Source organism: Xenopus laevis, chromosome 9_10S, assembly GCF_017654675.1.
Source record: "Xenopus laevis strain J_2021 chromosome 9_10S, Xenopus_laevis_v10.1, whole genome shotgun sequence".
NCBI lineage: Eukaryota > Metazoa > Chordata > Amphibia > Anura > Pipidae > Xenopus > Xenopus laevis.
The window spans coordinates 62,798,673-62,825,861 of record NC_054388.1 but is presented as its reverse complement, the minus strand read 5'-3'; positions in this window follow the sequence as shown (position 1 = coordinate 62,825,861).

Here is a 27,189-nt window from a genome sequence, read left to right as displayed (position 1 = left end):
TATATATATATCTCTATATGTGTGTGTGTGTAAGCACCCCCCCCCCCCACCAGGGGGCCAGCATGCAAGCAATGTTAGTGGCATACCGTAAAATCAGTTTTAAGTAGATTTTCTATATAAGATCACGTATGACTCTCTTTGAAACCCACCAACCCGTTATGTACATTAAAGCCATCATGTTTTAGTTTATTTAAAGCTATATTTTGCAGGCTTTTGTGCTGCAGAATTTACTTTGAGTTTGCATTGTTGCATTGTTTAGTCAACATTGAAATGATGGCCAAATACAGAATAAAACTGACAACAAACATACTTAATTTAAAATTGGATTTCTATTTGAAGTCTTATGACACATGTTAGTATATCAGGTAAGGTAGAACCCAACCTCCACCCCTGAAATGTCAGTTCAATAAATGTTTTTCATTTACTTGCTTATTTTGTTGGCAAGCTAATCATGGTTTTGTCTTACTTATGGAATGGTGAGTCTTGCACACATTACCATTATTTTGTGCTGTGATCAAACTTTATTGTGATTTATGCATTCAATATTTTTCTAAAATATGGACAGAAATATGGAAATTTGTGATTATTTGTGATTATACACAATTGAATTACCATCACTACACCATTTTTAGTATAAGTGCTGCTAAGAATTATTTCATAACCGAATGTGGCAAAAACAGATTCCTTTGCTGGAAATTATTGTAAAACATTTGAAAATAGGATTTGTACAACACAAGCTGATTTGCAGCTCATGTGCAAAGAGTTTTTTTTACTATTTATGCTTCTAGCCATCACTTCAGTTCATGGACAGAAGAAACAAACAAATCTATATTTTTTTTTAATAATTGTCACTTTTCCATTCTTCTGCTTCTTTTTTGTTTCTTATCTTTATGATGTCTTTTCTTCCATTTGTTCTATACAGCCTTAGTAATAGAAACTTTGAATTGAGTTTCATTGGCCAAGTATCTTAATATAAAATTCTTTGGCTCTGCTAAATAGTAATTTGCTCTTGTATTTTTAAACAGAAACAAACATAACTGGAATTATTGTAGGTAATTTGGGCCGCTTGTGAGGCTTTTGGGATTATATTTACTGGATCTACTTAGATTTCTCAATAAGCAGGCAGTTAGCCAACTATGCAAGAGTCTCCACTGTTTGCCTTTTCATCCTGGAATAGAACAGAATAGAGTTCAGCATGAGATACTCTGTTCTGTGCATTGATAAAGACTTGTAGCTTTCGCATACTGCTACACAGGGAAAGCCACAAAGAACAACTTTGTCCATCTGGTTTTCCTAGTCACTATTTTGGCCACACAATAAACACTTGAGTGATAAATGGCACTGCTGAAGTGATACACATTTACAGCTTGAGATAGAATGGATGGCAAAATTGCACGATAAACCAACACATACTGTAGGTTTTTTTCTGGAGGAAAGAAGCAATACATACATTAACATGTATGTATTGCACACAGTGTCAGACTGGGCCCCTCCAGGCCTACTGGAGATCTGGCATCAAAAGCCCACTTTTAAAATTGGGTGTAGATTTTGTTACATAAAATAGGTGTCATATAGAGCTATGGTAGAAATCAAAAAAGGGCTGAAGGTTATCGTTTGTGGCTGGGGCCCACCAGGAGGCTCTCTAGAACACCGGTGAGTCAGTTTAATACTGTTTTAGCATGACTGATCAGTTGGCTTTAACTAGTATAGATAAGAAAATAAATTGATTACTACATATACCCTTAAGTTATTTAGAAAACATCTTTAGTAGTTCACAAGCATGTTCAACTATTACTAGTATACCCCAAACCCATCATGATATTGTAACCTTTTCTTTATTCATATGATTCAAAAACAGGCCCGGATTTGCAGGATTTTAGGGGGGCGGCATGCTGCCCAACCGCACCCAGATTGGTTCAAAAAGACTGGGGATGTGCTGGAGATACAATAATTTTTTAAATTTCCCATGTGCCAATCCCCATTGATGATGAAAATTTGCACAAATAAAGGGGGGAACAGGGGTGATGCATGGCAGTGGGCCTAGGGGCGCCCACTATATAAATCCGGCCCTGTTCAAAAATAAATAGAACTTTTTATATAGGACATATTTTTTGCTTGCTATTATTCATGTTTTTTCTATATCCAGCTGGTATAGGTCTCACCAATGAGAACCATTATATAAATGTTCTATAGCAAACTGACTTTTAAAAATGTAATATGGTCCCCAAAACAACATACAGGTAGCCACTAGCCAGCCATAAACGGGTTGATATTAACTTCAATCTCAACCACTCCAGACCAAGTTGTTAGTTTACTGGATTGTTAATTGGGTCAAAATTATGGCATGTTTGAAATCTGGCTGGGGATGAGCCAGGTATCTATAGGGCAAGTTTAAAAATCTAGAGAGCCAAGGGGTGCATTGGTTAAATTATACAATCATTGGTGTAGGGGATAAATGATTGGATCGGCCAATTTGGTAGTATTTTAGCATATAACATACTTAACAAGGTATGTCTAGTCATAGGTTGTTGTAATAGATGGAGGTAGTGTTGTTGTAGGACTATTCAATTGTAGCATGGCACAAAACAGTGTTGCACATTTATATAAAAATATAGTTGAATTTTAATAAGATTTTGCAGGCAAGTCTTCTCTAAAACATAGTTCTTTACTTCTTACCTTAAATGCTAAGGCTCAACAGTGTGGTGGTCATTTCAGATAGTAGATTTCTTTCTAGATAGAGCTGGTGATAACAGCAGAATTAGCAGAAAAATACCAGCGCATATTTTCAGGTCACTGATGTCGACAAGGTATACATTGATTCTATCAATGATGTCATCAATGTTGGGACTACCGCCGCTGAGAGTGTGTGGTCCATGTCTGCTTAAAATTGCTGCTATCAAAATGGCAGAACGGAAATGGAGAGTTTTCATTACTGTACTCAGGCTGCTACAATATGAATTTTGAGACCGTTTGTATTTGTGTAATGGAAATTAAAAGAGATGAAAATATATATTCATTACCCCCATTCCACTTCTTGGTGCTGCTAGGTGTACTTCTTTTTCATAGGATTGAGTAGCAGTCCAGTTGGCTCCTTGTTCCAACTTCTCTTTCACTCCTGCTGAAGAGAAACACACCCGCCACCAACAAATTAAGTTTAAAATAAAATGCTGTCTCACCTATGCATCTCATATAGTGTCTGTTTCAAGAGCTGTGCCAGGTAGATGGGAAAAATTGCTATTATATGTTATATGCAGAATTGTGCTAAATACAGAGACATCATGGCACAGCTATATGACTTAGCAAGATAAGGTGTATTGGAAAACCTAGGTTGCTGTTGTTCTTGCTGTAAAGAGTTCTATCACCAGAACATGCCTTCTAAACCCTATCATCCTATTCTGGCTTCTTTGTCAGCAATTATAACACAAAAGGAAGACTGTGGAAAGTAATAAGGAAGGCTGCAGCCAGCAGGGAGGCAAAGGGAATTGAAGGAAGAAAGTGCTAAATTAACCAGACACATCTTTAGAGATGTGGAGTGTGGGTGGAAAATATATAATTTCTTTTAATTTCTATTACACAAATACAAATGGTCACAATAAGCACTAGATTCAAATGAGATCAAACAAGTTCACTCACTTCTACTTTTCTCCTTTTCTGCTCAAAATTAATAAAAAAAAGAAGAAAGAAACACTTTCGGGGGAATGTAATAAAAGTCGGTAACGGAAAAACTAAATCACAATGCGAAAAGTTATGCCTTTGCGCAAACAAATTTTGCTTTACACGAATTTAATATAGCTTTTGCGAACACGGAAACTGTTTAGCGACCACTTCCGACAGTGGAAGACCGTTTGTGAATTTTATAGTTTGCGCCAATGCGCTGTAAATGTAATAAAACTTCTTACTGAAAAAGTCGTTATGTTTGCTCCAAAAGATTACGACTCCTTCAAGCACTTCTTAAGAGTGCGCAATTAAAATTCGCAATGCAATAACAGTTTAAGGAACAATATTTCATTGCAAGATGTGGATTTTTATTCTTATTGGTGCAAATTGTTTTTCTCTTTGCGACTTTAATTACATTCCCCCCTTTGCCTTTACAACATTAGATATTTCATCATCCCGACCCATGGGTAATTTCTATAAGGTGAACTGGTTTATTACTGGAATCTGCATTACAAACATTCAGTGACTGGTTAGAAAACCTGGATTCTGTCTCTGTTACGCTTCAGCTGTTGAGAAAAAAATCCCTGCAGAAGTTAAAAAGTCACCCAGTTATTTTGCTGACAAAAGCGAATAGTGAGTTTCCACACTGCTGTGCTGCGTCTGCTCTCGACAGAGCTTACAATGTTTACAGAAAAGGCTTTGGACAGTTGCCTAGCACTGAAGTACATACACAATTAAACTGCACTGCCGGACTGCTCTCTCAAGTCAGCATGATGTTAAAAGACCTTCATTGTACCCATGCTATAGCCAGCCTTGGAGCAGTTAACATAAACAAGAAAGGGGCACATACATTAGTAACCGTATACCATTCTGTCTGAAAGTACAGACAGCATGAGCTCTTACACTGAAGTAGGTGAAAGTTTGCAGCGACTGCTCAAGCACATTTAGAACTCAGTGGAAAAGTTCAAATTTAATTTTTAGAACATGCTATTTTTTATATTCGCTTACACAGACGGGGCTTCCCCAACTAGGGCTGTGCTGACGGGCACAGGCCTATTCAGATTGTGCAACTTTTACTTTCTGAAAAATGCAGTGTTTGGTAAAAAATAAATTTTATAAAGAAATGTTTACTAGAGTCCATTTATGTGTCCAAATTGTGCTTTGTTAGAGGGGTGGTTCACCTTTAAGTTAATTTTTTAGTATGTCACAGAAAGGCCAATTCTTAGCAACTTTTCAATTGGTACTCATATGAATTATTTGCCTTTTTTCTCTGCCTTTTTCCAGCTTTCAGTGGGTGGCCACTGATACCAGAAGCCAAAAAAACACATTTTTCTGTGAGGCTGCAATGTTATGCTTATTGTGACTCTGTATTACTTATCTTTGTATTTGGCTCATCTCCTATTCACATAGCAATCTCTTATTCAAACCACTCCCTGGATGCTAGGACAATATGGACCCAAGCAACCAGATAACTGCTGAAATTACGGAGAGCCACTGAACAAAACCTAAATTAATTAAATAAAAACACCAACAATAAAATGGAAGACCAGTTACTAAAAGTCTAAGCAAATGTGAACAACGGCTTTAATAACTGTATTATTCATTGTTCCATTTAATGGTATTGGTCAATGTACCATGTATTGCTGGGAATCACCATACTATTACTATATACTGTTATACTGGGAATCACTGTGTCATTTAATTCTATGTGTTACTATGCCATTAAATGGTTAGGGGCTGCCTAAAAAGCGCTTGCCTTGGGCACTCTCAACCTTAGGCCTAGCACTGCCTTAGCACTACTTGCACTTGCGACTCACCCTTTGTAAATATAGTATATTTGATCTTTGTCATATGTGCCTTTTTCTCCACCACCACCAGAACAGCAACATCATTACCACCCATGGCTACAATGACATTAGCCCACCAATACATCCCTGATTGTTTGCGGGTTGAAACGTGCCCCCCATGTGCACTTGTAGTAATTGTAGTTAATGGTATTAGGTGCAGGTGCTAACAGGTGGTTATGAGGTTTTCTCCAATAGCATCTATTTCTAGAGAAAAAAAACATCAGGCCTAGAACAACAGAATGCAAGGAAGGAGCTTCGGAGCTACATTCCAGTGAAGTACAGTCCAAATGATTTATATGACTTTAAAATTCCAGTTTTGACTTATAGACATAAACTTTAGCGTAACAGTAAGAAGTGCATTGGTTGCAGTCTGCTCTAATTGCTTTGCAGCCTCCTCTTCAGGGAGCTGCCGTCTCTGCAGATTTTTGTAATGATCAATTAATATAGGTGAGACTGCATTTTAGAGAAGAGTAAGAGGGATGCTGGGTTGCATTTAAAAATGTATTCAGTCTGAGGTTTTATGAGGGCAGGTCTGGAAACCACCGGAGGTTAAAGTTGGTTTCTGCGAGCATTGCAAATGTCTTTCTGCTGTTTCTGTACATTTGCTATTTATGCAAGTGTATAATATGAGAAAAAATGCAGGCCTTGTAGCTGCTCAGAGGTCCCTGAATATAGAGAACAAGTTGGGATTCCGACTTATATTATATTAAGAAGCTGGGGGCCCTACACCCTGCTTTAATACTTTAGCATAACTATATATATATATATATATATATATATATATATATATATATATATATATATATATATATATATATATATATATCTCCACTGGGGGTGTGACATATTCCACTGTAAGGGAAAGAAATTGAGCCTGAAAGGCATGATGCAAAGTATCTAAAGAACTGTACTGTAGGAATCTCAGTTTTATCTGCATGAGAGAGTGGGGAATGCCTGTTCTACTACAAGGTCTCCCAATATTTTAATCCCCAATAGGGCCCAATAGAAGAAATCCTCTACATTTTTGAGTTGTGGGAGGTGGAAATTTATCCAAAATGGTAAGTAAGGGGATAGAGCTGAGAAAGGATGGCCTGAGATTTTACAATCTCATGCCTCAAAGCCCATGCTGTATATGTGGTTGTGATAGAAAACAAGCATGAATTGTAATCTATTAGCTTCCTGTAGGGTTCTTAAGGGTTTCCCATGACTCTAGTCTGAGAGCTAGGAACATCATACCTGTCAGCTTCATCAATATGGAACCAGCTATGGATACAGGAAATCTGGCTTGCCAGAAAGCAAAAGTATAAATGAGGGAGGGCAAGGCCTCCTTTGGCAATTGGGGCTGTAAGTAGGTTCCATGAGAAACAAGGATACTTATTGCCCATAAGAAGGAGATAACAGAATTAATCTTTTGGAATATAGTTTTGAGGACCCATATTGGGGAGTTGTGAAGTTTATATAAGCATTTTGGTAGGTCATCTTGAATAAGTTCCCTTTTCGCCATAGGATGAGAGGAAGCCTAGACCAAGCTGTTTCTAAATTGACTTATAACAGGTATAATGTTATCCTCAATATATACAGATAGGTCATCTGACAGTACTTTTCCGAGATATTTTAATTTTAGCGACTCATTTAAGACGTTGGGAAGTCTCAGGCTGATTCAGGACAGGATCTAGGGGCAGTATTACTGAGTAAATCACAAAGCCCTGGAGAGTTTCCAGTGCTGCTGATAGCGAGTATATTGTGAATAACAAGAGGTCATTGGCATACTGTGCTAGTTTGTCCTCCAGGGGGACAAACTTGAAACCCTGTATAACTGGGGATTGCCTGATGTAAATGACCAAAGGTTAAATTGCAATGGCAAACAAATGTAGGGACAGGGGACAGCCTTGTCTGTGTCTCTGTGATAGGGGGAAGGATGGGGAAACCATACCATTTATTTTGATCTGAGCAGTTAGTTTCTGATTTAGAAGCTGAATCCAGCTAATAAAGCATGGTCCAAAGCCCACAAATATATGGCCACTCAACTGAATCAAATGCTTTTGCGGAGTATAAAAATACCAGAATCCTGGAGCCAGCGTTATCATGTTGGGTTTGTAGGTGAGTGAATACCTGCCTGAGGTTAGTTAATATAGATTTTGCAGGCATGAACCCAGATTGGTTTGGGTGAGTCACAGAGCGTATTACTCTCACTAATCTCACTAGTACCTTGGCAAAGATCTTAGCATCAGTATTGATCAAAGAGATTGTCCTATACGAATCACTTTGCCATCTTTATATATCAGGATTATAATAGCAGTGTGGAACAATGGGTGGGAGAGAGCCAGTTGCACTAAGACAAGTTTCAAGCAAATGTCGTATAAAGTTATTACAGATTATACCAAGCAACTGGAGAGCCTTCAGCTCCCGGCGTTTCACCATTCAACAGGGAAGTCATTGCTGCTGCCACCATATATATTCTGTTATGGGACTATGTAAGTAGGGAGTTTTCTCCAATGTTTAATGGGGGAAGTCAATGAAGTTTATAAAACCTGTCAGTTGCTCAGTGGTATAGGTAGCATTGGACCTATAAAGGGCTTCATAGAATGAGGCATACTGTACTGAACAGTAGTTTTGGTCATAGCCATCCATACCTATATTAACTAGTGCCAGGTCCAGCTCTGAGAGAAGATGGTCACCAAGTGTAAACGTAGTTGCAACAATAGGTTCATGGGCCTGGGTCAGTGCAGCCTAATTATGTATCAAACAATACAAATGTAGTCCAACGGATTCACAAAACTGCACCATAAAAGCCAGAGTTATGGGACATCCAGGTAAGCAGACAATTTTTCAGGGCCAAAGTATAAGGCGTTGGAGAATATCAATTTTGATTTTGTCCAGTTGTGGCTGGAAATAAAACGTGAAGAATTATAAAACAGTAAATATTCATATCCTACTACTATGCGGTCTGGAGATGCCTATAATTAAACAATAAGAGAAGAAGAGATAAGGTGCACCAAGGTGGAAAAAAAAACACTGCCCATTTTCAATACATAACAAATAACCACGTCACGAAACTTTGGCAGCCAAGAAAAGGATGGCAGTCTTTGAGCTATCCCCATTACCTGTTGTCTGGCACCGTTAGTGGCATAATCCAACTTGCACAGAAGGAAAGAGAGAAAAAAAGACACTGTTTGCTTAGTTAGTCTTTAGATTTTCAAAACTGCAATAAATCATAATAATTATTAGCGGTCATTTACTTGGCCCTGGAGGCAAGTGCACATTTTTAAGGGTGCCCCTTAATGCTTACAGTGAAACCTCACTTTAAGTTTTCTCTCATATTACATCTTTTTTTGTGGTGCCACCTATATATTATGCTTAATACATTTTCCTGATTTTGCGTTTTCCCAGATTTTACACATTTTTTTCTGGTCCCCTAAAAAGACTAAGGGTTCTACTGTATTTTTAAAGCTTTTTGTCCTGATATGATTTCTGTGTACCAGTATATTAATTATGTGATTTGTCTTCCCCGTGTATACATTTATATACTGTATATTGTACTTTTATGCACTGTCCATAGGTGCGGCTCATTAACAGCACTTTACAAAAAAAGTTATACATACAGTACATACATACATAGGGTAGGTATTAAGTACAGGCTTTGTTGCAGCCTGTACCCAACAGTGCTTCCTTACTTGAGCATCTAAAGGACATGCAAAGAGGATGGGTAGAGAAACTTATGTGCTGAATACACTGCTGAATTTAGGCAGAGCTGTATTCACTGGGAAAAATGCAGGTCTCTGTGCTCCAAAACTTGCGACAGTTTTTCAAAGCAGGTCATAAAGTACATAAAATATGGCATATCATACCCCCTTTTCTGCATTTTGCACCCTGAGCTGCACTTAGTTAATGACCCCTGTTTTCTGCAGTCGTCCCCCTTTTCTAAAAATGAATGTGCCCTAGAAAGAAGCCTCTGCTGTGTCTACTCATAATTCCACCCCTGCATAAATTTAAGAAATGCAAACCTATAATGTTTTAGTAACTAACACAACAAAAAATAAATGAATACATAAGATACAATATATTGGAGTAAAGATGCAATTACAGCATTCCAATGAACTTTCTTCTCTCCTAAGGAGACAATAAAAATGACATCCATTACAAGTGATAATCAATACAATAAAATCAGTAGCATCTCTAACATGATCATACCTGGGATCAAGCAACTCATACGTATAGTTTAGATCCATGCTTGTGCTCATGTGTATAAATTGGAGACAAGCACTTTTTTGTGAAATCCAAAATGCAGGAATTAATTTAAGTCTTCTAATTCTCTCTCATACGAATGTTGAATTTGCACACACAGCTCAATAAATAAATGGGAGGGAACATTAGTACAGATAGTGCTGTAGTCACAGCATGCAGGTCGTGAGCACAGTACGTTTCCTAATGAACGTTGAATATTGATGATGCTAAACACGGGGCTGTTTGATTTCCGAAAAAAACAAACTGTAAGGACAGAGGAAGCCTCAAAAAGTAGAGAATGCCAAGAACCTTTTACATATTAACTCAGCTGTCAGAGATCACAAACTCTCTCAATATTTACCCAAATTAACCATGACCCCTAAACACATCCCCACTTTACAGGTTATGGGCAAAACCCACACAAACACCGTTTTATTATTTTATTATTTTCATTGTGGGCGAATCAGTTAGTGGCGCTTTCTCACCAAAGCCATACTGAATAGCTTAGCAGCAAGTCTGCATTTCAGTTGCCATTAAAAAAATTAAAAAGTAGTGGCGAGGGTAATATTGATTTTCTATCCACCTGCTGGCATGATTCAGTTGCCTGTGTTTTATGGAGCTTAGCATGTGCTTAAAAGGTTTTGTGACTAGCCATTGAAATGATAGGCCATGTTTAAGACTCTAAAAGGATTGCTATTGATTTTTTTTTCTTGAACATTTCTCTAAATAGGATATACAAGATTTGGGCTTGAAATGGAAGCTATCATTGCTCTTCTGTATAGTTGTATTGATCAAAGGTGGGTCAGTAAGAGCAGTCAATGGCCATTTTAGAAGGCAAAAATTTTGAGGTCGTAGAACATTCAGGCAAAATGATTATTGCCTTTTTTCCCCAAAGGCCTTGAGATTTTAAAATATGAAGCCATGTTGTGACAAGTATATGTCATATAATAGAATCATTGTATTCATTAAAGGAAGTGACTTAAATGTATAAATGTGGTGTTCCTAGCATGGTCACATGACCTTTGTACAAAGGTAAAACTGCCCACATTATGCATAATTGTTCCATTTTCAAAACTGTCACCTTTGTTGATAGTAAAACCCAGGCAAAGGGGACAGACTGATGGCATTAGGGGTGGGGCTGTGAAGATAGGGCATATTGATGACATCAGGAGTACTGTATGTGTGATGGAGTTTTTGGGTTGAGTCATGACATCGAGGAGTGGTTATTGCTTCAGCTGGATACAACTGGGTGGATTCTGTCCAGTTTTCACAATGTTGAAAGCCAGGCAGGAAGTTTTGAACCAGACAAGTGGCCACCATACTTGCATGGGTTTCTCCTGGTATTCCAGTTTCCTCCAAAAAACATAAATGCAGATTCATTGATTACTGTTAAAATTGACCATAGTATGTGATAAGGAACTAAGATTGTAAGTGCAATTGGAGCAAGGACTATGTATTTTGCCTGTAAAGTGCTACATAATTAGTCAATGTACATGCCCTTTAATTCACAGCTGAACTTAGCCTATGCTACCCTGCTCCATATCAATATCAACTCAGCTCATGTGTTTTTAGCATTGATTATTTATATAACACCTTTATGCAGTACTTTCTGGAGATTGTTTATCATTCAAAACAGTCTCTGCCCCAGTAGAGTTTCCAATCTAAATTTCCTATCACATTCACACAAACACACACAAACCAACTAGGGTCAATTTCATCAGGAGCCAATTAACCTGCCTGTATGTCATTGGTGTGTGTGAGGAAATCCAAGCAGACATGGACCCTGTTCCTTATAATACCAAGGAACGTTGATCTGTTTTTTTGAGATCACTGAGGTCTCTTCATCTAGTTACAGTAGCCAATATTTTGGAAATATAATTATTCATGACCCTAAGCATGATCATAGAGTAATATTCAAAAAGTATCTGTCATTTATTCAAGTGATTATCTTGGTGGTCATTGAAAGTTGTTTTTAGATTGCTCTTTTTTCCTTCTTTATTAATGGGGACACTTAAAGTCATGTTAAAACTCTAGTGTTAAAAAAACTCTCCGTTTGGTCTGTCTTCATTTGAGAGTCCTATTTCTGTAATTAGTGTGAGCTGATGTTCCCTGCTATAGCAAATGGCTCTTGAAAGTCTAGATTTATGTGTAATACTTCTTCTTCTTCTCATCTTAACCCAAGATAGTACTTTTAAAAAGAAAGCTCCTAAATGCAGTGTCCCACACCATTCCTTATTATATACAATCAACTTGGCTTCAAGTTTTCTTTTAACTTAACATGTAAACCAATATGAAGCAACTATTCAGTTAAAGTTAATGTTGTATTTTGAATTATCAGTCTTCCTATTTTCCCTATTTTCAGCCTGCAACTGAAAAAGCTTTCTAGTTGTCAGGGTAACTGATCCCAGTTACGAAAGAACAGATCCATTTTTTATGGTTAAGTTTAATGTTTCTTTTATTACATATCTTTCTTTTCAAGTCCCCTGAAACAAATTAGTAGTTGGAATTCCAAGCCAGAACAAAAGGTTTGTGAGTGAAGTGAATGAGTGATCACTAATTGCAGATTAGAATACAGCTGTTTACCTCATACTGAAAGTAAACTGCCCCTTTCATACTTGTAGCTGTGAGACAGTGTAAATTCCTACATAAATACTTAAAGACAAATAAAATGTGGGAGCTGCTATCATGTTAGCCCCACTCCCCCGTGTATTGAATTACTAATATTTCCCTTGACTAGAAAAAGTTGCACTGGTTCAAGGATCTTTTCAATGCCTACTTCTATTAGCTATTGCCACACCACCATCTGTTTTGTATTTCCCAAGGAGCCCTTGCAGTTTTATAGGCTTGTGTATGTTCGCAAGAAGAAGAAACCACAAGGGAGCCTTGGGAAACATGGGTAACATGGAGGCAGAAGGTTTGAAAGTTCACCAAACTGGTCCCTTTTTTTCCAAATGAAAGCACCAGTCTAGGGAATAAAGTTAGTTATTATATAAATACACTAGGAAGTGCCGAACCTGTTGACACCCCCCGCCACGTGTATTACCCTTTCCTAGTCTTCCTATTCCTGTAAAGGATGTTATTATTATTATTATTATTATTATGCATGCATTTAAAGGTTTCTGAAAGCATTCCATTATTAGGATGGTAAATAGTATATTGACATTCTTATTGCAGAGATTTCCCCATTGTGTCGCTCTTGAGATTTTGCCCTTCCTAGAGAGAACAAAAAACGTATTATAACTTATCTTGTTTTGGTGAGCCATACCTTAGGACTGAAAAGTTCATAAAAGTAGCAAAAATATAACTATGGATGAGTGGCATCCAAATTATCTAGAGAAACGGTGCTAAGTGTCTTCAGAGTCTACATCCATCAAGACAAAATATGCCCCAGGTAAAAGGAAGGCTCAAAGGTCAAATTCGACCTGACAGCTTCAATAGGTGTCAAAGTCGAAATGGCTTATACCATTCACAAAACACCAACTAGGTTCAGTTTCATTAGTAGTCAATTAAGTTGCTTCTATGTTTCCAAGGAAGGCAAGTGCCCTTTTCCTCATGATATATCAGAAAGCTAAGCTGGTTTCTTTTTTTTTTTTTTTTTCTATAAACTAAATTTAAAAAGAACTTCTGCAGGTAGAAGAACAAAGGTTGCAGGTCAAAGCTGAGCAGACAGGTTGAATAGGAGTCACAAACTGAGCCCTGTAGCTTTGGAGTAGCATCAGTATAAAAATACACTGCCATGGCTTCTTGCTTAGCTTAGCCATACAAATCAACAAATTCACCCATGCCATATGCAGTGATTTCACAGACTGATCAGAGCTGAGACAATCCCAGATTGACTCTAAATGGTACAAATGCAGTCAATTAGCATCTGGCTCTGCTTCAGTTTGAAAGAAACCAGCAATTTGCTAAATTCTATGACACTATGCTTGTCAAGAAAATATCAGACAAGAGCCTCAACAATTACCGCGCAACTGTATCTATAAACCTGCACAAATAGGCATAGCCGGGTATAATGAGCGTAACTCCCAGACTTGTTTGCAGGGAACGAAACATGGTCTGAGGTATAATCTTCTACTATTATTTCTACATCTGGATAAATTAATGTCAGGACAGATTAAGAGGAAACCTTCTCAACACCCACTGCCTGTTACCGACGTGGAGGGATGTGCAATAAATGGGCAGACAGAAAGAGTAAGTGTTCTCCTTTTCTAAAAAAGTCATTCAACACTTTTTGAAGGTAGCTAATATATCTGCCAGTAATTCCACTTCAGGAAGAGAATTCCATCACTGTAACAAACCCACTTCAAACCATAAAATTTAACCTGTTTTCTTCTCATTTCAAGAGTGAATAAAGCATCAGTTTATTGTATGGTCCCCTTTTATATGTATCCATACTTACCATATGCTCCTTAAATGCCTTTTTTTCCAGTGTAAACAGTCTCAACTTGACCAGTGTCTTCCTATCGTCCAGCATCGTTCCTAACAGAGCTCATCCATTCCCTTTATTGGTCTAGACTTTGTCTATATCATTAATATCCCTTTTGATCACTGGCAACCAAAACTACACTGCATGTATTTTGAAAATAGCAAAATGACATTCCTGTAAATCTATACCCCATACTTTTCTTGCGCTGGCTGCTGCTGACTGGCATTGCTAGCTATAGCTAGTGATTAGTGACATTTTTCGCCAGGCCTGAAAAGAAATTTTGCATTATGCCAGTGCTGAAAAATTCACCAAAATTCCCATTGACTTCAATGTATTTTTCATGATAAAAATCACCATGAAAAACATCCTTTTGATCGATGTATTTTTGCAAAAAAAAGTTGCTGTGAAAACAAATCCCATTAAATTAAATATGTTGCCGCAATAAAAAGGCCATTGACTACACTGAATTTGGCATGAAAAGAAAGTTGCCCCCAAATAAAGCCCATTGAATTGAATTCGCAAAGTTGTACCTTAATATGACAGTTTCACTCATCACTGGCTATAGACAAGTTTATTATCCACAAATACCCCAGGTCCTTCTCCATCAAGGATTTCCCTTACTTAGTGCTATTAAGGTTATTAGTATATTGCACCTTTGCAAAAAAAATACTGAGAGGTGATGTTAAAGGGTATGAAGTGGATTGATGCAAAGCGGTTGTGGGGATTAGGGCACATATGGGGTGCTGGCTGAAATTGGGGGAGGCTTTGTGATGGATAGGGCATACCTGAGCAGGCCATGGGCAGATCATTAGGGAACCTACATTTTAGAGCAAACACATAAAAATACATTTTGAATATTGTCCCTAGTTTTAGATGATGTTTACTGACCAGTGATCTTTTAGTTGTTACTGTATTTCCCACACACAAAAGTCCAAAGTATTTGCAGTGGTTCAATTACATCCTTGGAGGCCTGGCAGGTCAAAGATCATGTGATACTGGAGTGGAAATAGGAGCTACAAACAATTATAGAATCAATACATGGATTAAACACTGTTAAGTGTGTGTGGCTCCTATTTGTTTTTCAATATACTGGCCAATCGATAAAATAACAGTTGGGCAACCCTGTAATTTCCAAGCCACTCATTCAATTTAATGCTCTGCAAGATACAATAGCAACCTAGGAAAAGAAAGATGCCAGAGGGGAACAGGTTCACCTTTCTGTTACCTTAGAACGTTCCCACCTTAAATCCTAAGAACAGCTAAATGGATCTCCTCAGTCCTGGATGGATGCTACATAGAAAGCTAGATCCTTAAAATAGGGAGGTATTTTAATTTAATAAAAAATATTGAGATGATTTGCATAATCATTTTTATAAGAATATTTGCTTTACTTCTGTTGTTGTTTGGGAAGAATGGAAATGAGTTGAAAATCTGATTATGGTTAGAGTTCACAGTAGGAGGGACTATTTTAATAATGGCAGGAAATCGTCGCATTACTCTGGCTGAATCTAAATGAAGCTCCAAGGTTTCTCATCAGAGTTGTGTTTGTGCAGAGCTGTGTGCATAATACTATTAATAAACAATATTCTTAAACCGTGAAGGCAAAAAACATCTTCAAATGTTTTAAGGGACCTGTGGAATTGACTTTTACATGAATCATCATCAATGGTTTTAGCTGGAGTATTTTCAGATTTGGATTGTTGGATGCTTTGGGGCATAATAAATTTAAAAAAAAAATTCTACTTTTTCTACCTTTATTAAATAGACCCCCTCAAGTCAGATGGTAAATACAGGGTTCTCTTGCATTTGTGAACCCTGTTACACCTTGTACCCTGCTTGTAGTTCATCAGTATATGTTTGAACTTTGTGCAAGTTGCAAGGAGCATGTTTAGGTGCAAGTAACTCATGTTAAAGCATATCAGTTTTGCACTTTGCATTTGCAGTTGCATTGGTAAATGAGCCTTATTGAGTCTGGCGTGTTTTTTTATTTTATTTTATGGGGTGGTATGAAGGCAGTTTAACCCCTAAAGAGCAGTGCTATCTGTAGTAGTGTATAGGGGAAATCAGAATATACATAAATATTTACCTTTATCCTATTATACCTTTATCATATTGGAAATGTTGCTTGCTAAATAACAAAGGGAGAATCTATCCACTTCTGCCTTATTCCCTAACCTACAGCAGAACCTCTATATTTTTACGTTGCTCCTTTACCATCTACCACATTCTACTTTGAAGTTCTTCATGGTGATGCTGGCAGATCTAGCAACATGTTTTAATGTTTTTGATTTCCACATACCCTTATTATTATCAAGTGTCTCAGCATTATAATTGTCGCCTTCCCTCTGCAGCTGTGAGAACTGCTTGTATTTCTCTGATTGCATTATGTGTTGGCTGCTGTTCTGCAGAGAGGAATGGTAATCATCTAAAATCTTTAATTTGAGGAAGTTTTGCTATATTGATTCTGTAATCACGCAACTGTGATGGAAGAAAACTTTTTCATTATTTGTAGTTTTTTTTAGTATAAAGTGCAGAAAGTAGAAATGAATATGGAGGGTTTCACCAGGCTTTCATTAAAAAGATGTTTTATGGCATTATTCTTAACTCCATTATATTAGTACTTGTAGCTTTTTTTTTTTTCAAAATAAAATTTTTTATTGGTTTCACACACTCCACAGTACAGAATGAAAGACATAATGCAAGCAACAGATCACAGCAGTACGTAAGAGAACATAAGGTATGGTAGTTTGGTAGGTAGCACCTCCCATTGATAGTGATTTGAAACAAAAATAGTGGTGTGCAAGGTCATTAATAGTTAAATATAGAGAAAAAAAGAGAAAAGTATGACCCATAGATTTGCACCATCCCACACTGGTTAACTGGATTCCCAAAGCAACAAATTAATGTAATAAAATATAACTTTTATTAAATATATCCTAAAATTGTAATGAGACAAAATAAGGGTAAAGCGTACATTAAAATCAAGGTTAGGTAGGGGAGCTGAAGTAGACTCAAGATCATCAGCTAATAGACGGTATTTACTTGTCAGAACAATGCGGTTTACGTTCAAAAGTGCGGTGAGTTACCCAAGACTTCACTCACAGTCTTGGGGTACTAGTGACCCACCATGTATATGTGGATCGGGTGGAAGTAGGGTTCAGTGGTACTATGTGTAACCCCGAACTGGTCCGTGAATAAGTTCCAATTCTACAGACCTGACTCTATTTGGGCAGTTTGAAGTCCCTTATCCTTTAATAGCCTTAAGGAACTTTGTATGTCTCTAAGCCAAGAGAGACCGAATCCGCCGAGTTGCGAGATCCGTCTGCTCTGTTTAGCTAGACAGAAAATAATTATACTTGGTGTGCGGACCGTCCAGTACATGCAGAGAAACAAACGCCCGCTTACTCCATTACAAATAGCCGTCAACACCGGCAAGGAGAGGAGGCTTCTCTAATCAGATTTAACTGTCGGCTTCAACCCGCACCACCCTTCCATTAGTGAGACCAAACCGCCGGCTGGAGAGTAACAAAGCCACGGAGCAGCGCAGCTTGTGTCAGTATGCCGATATTACCCACATCATCCTTCCGCCCTTCCACCCTTCCACCCTTCCGTTTTGTTAAACCCGCAGTTACTCAAGACACCGTCCCTGCCTAACAGTTTTAAAATTCTAAGAGCGCTCTTAGAATTTTAAAACTGTTAGGCAGGGACGGTGTCTTGAGTAACTGCGGGTTTAACAAAACGGAAGGGTGGAAGGGTGGAAGGGTGGAAGGGCGGAAGGATGATGTGGGTAATATCGGCATACTGACACAAGCTGCGCTGCTCCGTGGCTTTGTTACTCTCCAGCCGGCGGTTTGGTCTCACTAATGGAAGGGTGGTGCGGGTTGAAGCCGACAGTTAAATCTGATTAGAGAAGCCTCCTCTCCTTGCCGGTGTTGACGGCTATTTGTAATGGAGTAAGCGGGCGTTTGTTTCTCTGCATGTACTGGACGGTCCGCACACCAAGTATAATTATTTTCTGTCTAGCTAAACAGAGCAGACGGATCTCGCAACTCGGCGGATTCGGTCTCTCTTGGCTTAGAAACATACAAAGTTCCTTAAGGCTATTAAAGGATAAGGGACTTCAAACTGCCCAAATAGAGTCAGGTCTGTAGAATTGGAACTTATTCACGGACCAGTTCGGGGTTACACATAGTACCACTGAACCCTACTTCCACCCGATCCACATATACATGGTGGGTCACTAGTACCCCAAGACTGTGAGTGAAGTCTTGGGTAACTCACCGCACTTTTGAACGTAAACCGCATTGTTCTGACAAGTAAATACCGTCTATTAGCTGATGATCTTGAGTCTACTTCAGCTCCCCTACCTAACCTTGATTTTAATGTACGCTTTACCCTTATTTTGTCTCATTACAATTTTAGGATATATTTAATAAAAGTTATATTTTATTACATTAATTTGTTGCTTTGGGAATCCAGTTAACCAGTGTGGGATGGTGCAAATCTATGGGTCATACTTTTCTCTTTTTTTCTCTATACGTAAGAGAACATAGTAGCGTGTCTACAATCAGACCAGTTTCCGAGCTACCACAATGACGTGACAACAGCTAGAGCAAAAGGGAAGTGTGCTCGGAGTGATCAACACAATGATGTCTAAGACAGTCCTAAGTTCTACAATCGACTCTCCAAACGAGAAACGTCTGGTCAAAATCAAATAAATACAGATATGACAGTGTAGACAGAAGTCAGTGGGGTGGAAACCAATATGTATTTTTGCATATCAAAAGCTATTGTAGCAAAAAAAAAAAACAAATAGAACGGAAAGGATAGAAGAAGTCAAGAAAAGAGAAAAAGATCAGAAGGGAAAGAATGGGAAATGGGAAAGGAGAAGAAGAATTGTCCAGGATTATTCACGGAAAAATCAGTAAATGTCCCTTAGCAAAAACAAGACCATTACCTGAGTCAGTGCAGCCGAAGTCCGGGGGAAAGAGCTAGTAAGAGAAATCCCATATAAATAAAAAGAAACATTTGACTGCCCGGAGAAGTCACCTTAGCCTACTCTGACTTCAGGTTTGGAGAAGCCGCAGGTACTGGTCAGAATGTACGAATTGGGTCCAATAGAACAATTTTTTCGTGAAATTCCTTGTTTCTCTTTCCGAGGTAGGTCTCAGTAGCTCAAATCTATAGACTTCCATCACCTTGTTACACCAGTCTTTTATAACTGGAGGGTCGGTCTGTTTCCAGTGTAGTGGAATTAGCGCCTTGGCGGAATCTAGTAATATAGGTGTCAAAGATTTTTTGTAAGTAGACCAGGAAAGATTTGTATTGTGTAGTAAAGCTACGAGGGGTCGTCCTCAATGTCAGTCCCGGTAATCTCTAAAATGACATTCCTCACGGCTATCCAGAATGGCTTCAGGACGGGGCAACTCAAAAATATATGCAATAAAGAGCCCTGATTGCTTGTATTGCTTGTAGCTTTTTTATGTTAGTGTTACTAAAGCTCTGGTTGGAAAAATGCATCACCACCAAGACAGTGGCCAAGAGGAGTAGCAAGAAGAAAGTTATACATGACGTTAAAGTAATTGTTGTATAGTTATTGGGTCTTGGGTTTGAGAGTGACCAGGCTAGTGTCTTCATGACTTTTGTATATTCTCCCTTCTCTTGTATGGGATTACCTGCCCCACCCAAAAGCGTCCTCATTTTAATTATTATCTTCTGATGACACTGACCCTACCTTGTGCGGATGTGGTAGGGCTTTTATCGGGCTTTACTGGAGGAGGGGCTGAATTAGCTCTCTTAACTTAACTTATGGCAGTAGTTTTGGGAAGTTGAAAATTGCTTTTTGGAGGGGGGGTGGCTGCAAGTCCTGCACCCCAGAAAATGTAGGTCTCTATTAAGATCTGTTGCTTACGTATTAATTTTGGTGGTATTTTTCCTTTAATAGCCTTGGTTTTAGAATAAGATGTTGCATAGGCAGGTGTCAACATGGACCCGCACTCCAAATTTTAATGAATCACATTCCCTTTATTGCGTAAATTTATGCAATAAAATCTGATTCACTAAAATTTTGGAGTACGGTTCTTTGTGGATAATTATACAATAAGATTTGAACAAGTAGTTTACAAAATCTGGATCAGAGTGCGGCTGACGATGTGTATGTATATATATATATATATATATATATATACACACACACACACACACATACACAGTATATACTAGAGACTGATTAAGAATGTCCTGCCTCATAAAGCTTACAGTCTTGTACAATCTTTGCCTTTAAATATTTCTATAACTGTTTTGACATGATCTTATAGTTAGGAGCAACCTGTGCTATTCTGCTTCTTTAAAATAAAATAGACCAAAGTGCTGAGCACTGCATAGCCCCACACATCAGTTAGGATCTGGTTGGATTACATGCTAAATCCTGAAATATTTTGTGTTTTAGGTAAAATTCTGACAAATCATCAAATTTTGTATATTTTACTGGAAATGGCACAAGAACCGAAGATTTTCTTTGTACCCTTTAAGCCGGTTTTGGCGGCATACGACTTTAAATACAGTTTTCTTAATATAAATTCTTTTTGTTCCCTTAAGAACAACTCCAGCAGGAAAAAAACTAATCAAACAAGAGTGGAATCCATGGAAAGGCTCTCATGCGGAGCCAGTTATCAGGGCAACTAGCTTTGTGATTTAAGAGTAAAGTGACCTCATTGCCTTGAAACAGTTTTACATCATTCCATCCTTCATAAAATACTGTCTGTGGATCCAGCCAGGGAGAGTGTGAGCTGATACTTTCCATAAATTATGTTATCAATGTATTTTTCCTTTCCAGGTGATGATGTTAACACTTCTACGACTGCCATTTGTTTGATTGAATCCCTAGGTTAAGATTTTTATAGTGAAAATTTGTAGCCTTTTTATATGTAAAGTATATGGCTTACTTATGCCAGAGAGCACAGATATCACAGAAGGCAAGACAAGCTATCCTTGGACTAGGATAGTTACATTTTTTTACATTTCCTTTAACTATAAAGGGAGAATCCATTAAATGTGTGCAGAGTGGGAGATAGGCTTCTGAATATAAAACATTTCAATATATTTTCTCAAACCATAAATATGTTTGTGTTCTAGTACTGTTGTATATTGTTATATAAAACACAAGAGCCATGAATATCCTGTAAATGATATCCTTATAAATGGTGCTTAGTGATGTCACTGGTTATAATCAGTGCTTAGTGATGTAATTTCTGTCATATGACTCACTGAAACTTTTGTATTATCATAAAGTACTCCCTGTTAAAATATGATGATATTAGAAGTCACCTCTGAGTTCCATGACCTGTATAAAAGTACTAGCACTTAACCTTTCGCCTCATGCTTTCATATCTATATGGAACTCCTCTGTATATAATACCTAGATTTTACAAGGGGATACATTATTATATTTTATATTATACTATATTCTATTGTATACTATATTTTGTTTTTTATCAATATTTTGTCATAATCAATGGACTCCATACAATCCATATGGGCTTTCTTACTATATGGACTCATTCTAAACATTTATCGGAATTCTTCCTCTGAATATAATCAAATGCTTTCCAAGCTTTGGTTTAGGAAGTCATTCTGAGCTTCTCTATGACTAAACCATCTTGACCACCTTGTGTCATCAATGTATCAAAGCTTCATTTTCCAAGCCAAGATATGATCTGGCCATTCCTCCTTTAATAATAAGCTTAAGTTTATAGAAATATATTTTTAAAACAGTCAACCTACTGTTGTTAAAAAATTACCTTAACTGGCCTGTGGGCTGGCCTTTCAGGAATATCTAGAACAGTGATCCCCAACCAGTGGCTCATGAGCAACATGTTGCTCCCAGTGGCCTAAAAGCAAGTGCTTATTTTTGAATTCCAGGCTTGGAGGCAAGTTTTTGTTACATACCATGTGTACTGTCAAACAGAGCCTCCTGTAGGCTGCCAGTCCACATAAGGGCTATCACAGCCCTTATTTCTTCTTGTTTGTATTACTCCCCAACTCTTTTTACATTTGAATTTGGCTCATGGATAAAAAAAGGTTTGGGATACCTGGTCTAGAAGAACAATAAAGTATTCAAGCAAATTTTTAATCCAATTGGCCCTCAAGCCTGCCCTTCTAATCTGATGCTTTAAACTCCACTAGGATGCCATTCCCACATTATGGGAACCAGTGATGTAGGCTCACACGACCAAGCCATGGGTTTTTTAGAACTTATTTTCGCATCTGTAATTAATGAAAACATACATTTTAGACTTCAGATTCAGATTTTAGAACCAAGAGATTATTTTTTGAAAGTCATTTGTGCACAAATTGTTTTTCCATGAGGGTTGGCTTTTGTCAATGCATCTAAACTGAGGGCCACCCACTTTCGCAAAAAATGTTTAGTCTTTTTTTTTTGGCAATTGTTGTTTTTTATCGGTCTAAGTTTACAGTTCTAGAATCACTGCTCTGTGTAAGGTAGCCATATCCCAATACGGGCAGTCCCGTGATCCGAATGCCCGTATTGGCTGCATTATGATTCAATCGTTGGGCCCTAGGGCCCAATATCAGATCGGCCCGATATAGCCCACCTCAATGTGGGCATATGGGGGAGAGATCCACTAATTTGGTGAAATTGCCAAACGAGCTGATCTCTACGTGTATGGCCACCTTAAGACTCCTTAAGAGGCTGTGTGTGGGGGGGGAAGAATTAGAAAAGTTTGATGGCTTGGTTGCTACAGGGGACATAGACAATTTGCTTTTCATTTTAAAGAGAAAAGCCAGTGTGCAAATTAGTTATATTGTCCTGCTAATACTAGTCCCAGAATTCACCCAGCAGTGCTAAGCAAACACTTGATTTATCACTATGATACTAAGATAAATGTGTGCTCTTCGATCCCTGGATAAATTAATTGCACGTTAGAAGTAGAATTAATTGCATTTAGCCTGCAGGATTGTTTTTATTTTTCAAGAAGAGACAGAAGTAAAAAAGGAATCATTAGGTTATGTGTAAAGAATATTTAAAATACAAAATTCAACTTTAAGCAGCTAAACATTATGGTATTCTGTCATTACATGGCATACTTTTTTATTATTCCAATAACTATACTTCATATTGTAGTAAAAACAAATACTGCTATTATATATTTGAAGAAATTAGCTTGATCTTCTTCACCTAACCATATATTATTCTATGAATATTCTCGTTGCAAACTCTTGCACCAGAAGCATCAATAACAAAACCACAATTTATATTTTGTGTGTGTTGATATCAATGACCAAAATTATTTTATTTAGAATTATGGGTTTTGAAAGCAAGCAGTCAGCATGACAATTATCAGCTCTTCTTGAGGTGGTGCATGTTCTCCAGTGTCCACTTTCCACTGACACACCATAAGCAGGAATGTTGGAACAGCATCACAAATTATTTTCACTTAAAAAGCCTTTGTAATATGTTTAGGGCATTACAGCAATTTTCAGACCATGCAGTGTTTTATCAAGCACTAGATACCAGAGGTGGCAAAATTCCACTCCTGTAACTTTAAGAGCCGAATTTTCATTTTTCAAACCAGAAATTTGGCTCTTCTAGTGCAGAGAGTGTAATTGGACCCCCCTGGACCCCTCTGCTAATGTTGTGGACCCCCCTCTACCCCCTCCAGCACATAAAGGTAAGTGCGCAGGGAGGGGGCAGCAGCAGCAAGCTGCCTCAGGTGGTGGAGGGACCAGGAATCAATAATTTATTAAATATGACAATATGGAAGGCATTGTGGCTCAGTGGTATCACTGGTATCACCACTGTATCCTACTTAATAAGCACTAAAATGTGTCGGAATCATACTGAACCATAAAGACTCTATGACCTAACACTACTCCACCAATGTCGTTTTCTAGACCAAGAGATTCTAATACAAAATTAAACATTAAAATTTGCTTTTTTGAGGTTGGTTGGTTTGTTGTACCATTCTCCACTGCTTCAACTAAACCTTACCAGTTCCCTACATCTCCTACTCTCTTTTTCCACCCCAACTTAACTAATATTTCTAAGGGGCCAGAATATCAAAGCTCAAGTTGAAAAATGTGGTTTGGTTTCAATGAAAATGATCACTAGATGGTAATATTCTATTATCTCCCAGTCAAACATAATATATATAATATATAAATATATATTACCTTACCACCTACAGTGCCACACTCTTCTTTTCGACCCTCAGTTACTATCACGTTAACCCTTATTATAGAAGGTCAGATCACTTTTGCCCGCTCCTAATTACCGTTAAGCCACTAAAGCCCCTCAAGCATTCTGCAGATGTGCTCTGACAATAAACTTGTTTATATCCCAATGAAAAATTACCCTCAATTCTTTTGTTCCTATCCTTATCATATCTCTGTTTTGGCGGCACCATTTATGCGTTCATTAGGAACAATATTTCAAAAAAGGCAAATGCAAATGAGTATGTACGCATTATGAACACAATACAAAAGAGAGCTATTCTGTTTTGATGTGTACAAATACAAAATACACTGTATTAAATTATTTTAAAAAAATGTCCACTAATAGTGCATGCTATTGGAAAAAAAAGTTATTAATAGGGTCTTGGCCCTGTAATTTGGGGGGGAAAAAGTCAGATGTGTAAATCCTTGTAGTATAATGAAAACTTGAGTACTCAGCATTTTACTCCTGTCAAACTTTACTGGGGTGGGGGTGTTAATGTCACCTTTTTCATAAAGTAGAGCCTTGTCTCACTCCCATCACACTCCATTAAGCACATAACCTCTTACTATGGTTCAAAGCTTCTTGGTTTCCTACGTATTTTCCAGATGGTTGAATTTCATTTAAAAGGTAAAGTCGCTCTCTTTGGCTTGCCTCCAGGGCCCAATTCTTGGCCATCTCTCTTGTGGCATTTATTTTCTGAAACATATGCTTCACTCTAAATGTCTCCAAATTTCTTAATGCAGTTGAATGTCTAATTTATGCCCCTTCCAAATAATATAGTATATTATATACAATGTATATCTACGCTCATTGGGGTAAATTTATAAAAAAAAAAGTGAAGTTAGAAATCGTCACAGTCCTCTAGAGTGAAATTACGCCACTCTCCGTTCATTTCAAGGATGAACTTTTACTTTCACCCATTGATAAATACTCTTTTAAAAATCCCATAGAAATGAATGGAGAGTGGCGTAATTTCACTCGAGAGGACTGTGGCGATCTCTAACTTTAGTTTTTGATAAATATAACCCTTGGTGACTTGATAGAATCAGAAATGATTTTTGGGGGGATGCAGAACAAACATAAAGATATGGAGACAAAAAGGAACACCAAGAGCCCCAATAGTGTAATATGTTTTAACAAGGAGTAATGGTAGAGTAAACAAGTTAATACTCACAAACCAGGGTTACCGCTAGGCAACCACTGTATAGGCAGGTGGGGAAATTATCCTGACCCCACTCAGGAATAAGAAGTCGCTCTCTGTAAAAGAAGAAAGTGGGGATGATACCCCTCCACTCGGGGTGGACTCGATATGGTAGTAAAACAAAACAGAGGCGCCAAAAGGATAAAAATAGCTAAAAGCACTTAAAAACCCAATGGGTAATTCAGAGGAGGTAGTAATAAACTTACCTCCTCCAAGCAGACACCAACAAAAGTGGTAATTTTCAATAGTAGTTTATTCACAAAACTGTGTTGTGAATAAACTACTATTGAAAATTACCACTTTTGTTGGTGTCTGCTTGGAGGAGGTAAGTTTATTACTACCTCCTCTGAATTACCCATTGGGTTTTTAAGTGCTTTTAGCTATTTTTATCCTTTTGGCGCCTCTGTTTTGTTTTACAAACATAAAGATATGCAGTTGTAGCCTAGAAAGACATCTGAACTGCAAGTTCATGACATCAGGATAGAGAAGGCACTATCCATATGAATTTGCTGCCATTATTTTACACTGCTTCAGACCTTTGTAAGTAAGTTCCAGAGGAAGAAAATGTGCGTAAAAAAATTATGGTATTTTTACAGTGATCTGTTGCAAATTATTTCTCTGTTTTTTTTTCCACATAATAATTCTGCCCCTATGCTCACAAATAGCTAGGTGCTCATGTTTTGTTGAAAAATGTTGTTATTAAATGTAAAATAATACTATGTTTAAACAATTACCTTTGTAATGGTTTCTACCTTGTTGACATGACTTTGGTTAGAACTGTACTTAGAAAGGCATGCAAGGGAAAACATGTATCCGTTAAAGCATTAAAGGTCAGAACAACCCTTCCCTTGAGTGCAGAACCATCTGAATAGAATTATGTAATTGATGCTGGTCTCTTATTTCCATATTGCATAGGGTTTCCAATATGGTTACAAAATAAATGTTTATATTAGCCCCTGGGGCATGGAGATTATTTTTCTATGAAACAACAACACCTTTCATTGAATAAATGGGCATTGCCTCCTTCCCCCCATTCCTAAACTCTTTGGCACGCTCTGGTGTAGAAGTCCCTTGTGGCCTTGATTACTTCCTGTGATTTTAACGAGTGGCATTTCCTGTCCAGAGGCCCTGTCCTTCATTCAGACCACGATGCTAATACTCAGCAAGAAATCACACCTTACCTAATACGTTGGGATATGCAAGATATTTACAGGATGATTTCAACTGATGCAGATTTTTCCCGTGTGCTTTATGATGTAATGTAAAAGCATAATAAACTAACTTAAAAATGAGTAGGAGCAACACTGGAATGGTGGAGCTGAATTCACTGACCATAAAAAGACTGAAGCGGTTGTTAGTTATTTGGGAGTTTGGGTTAGTCTTTTTTTATTTTATTTTGTTTACCCTTTTATTTGTAGTATTAAAAGTAATGTCACTAAAATGCATCAACCAATTGCTAAAAAGAGATTAATTATGGACACTTTTGAGCCCTGATGTGACTTTCTAGAAATCTAGACTCTTGATATCCACAATAAACTCAACTTTAGAAAGATGTTGAACAGAACTTTTGATTCTCTCAGTGCTTCCTCATGCCCAAACT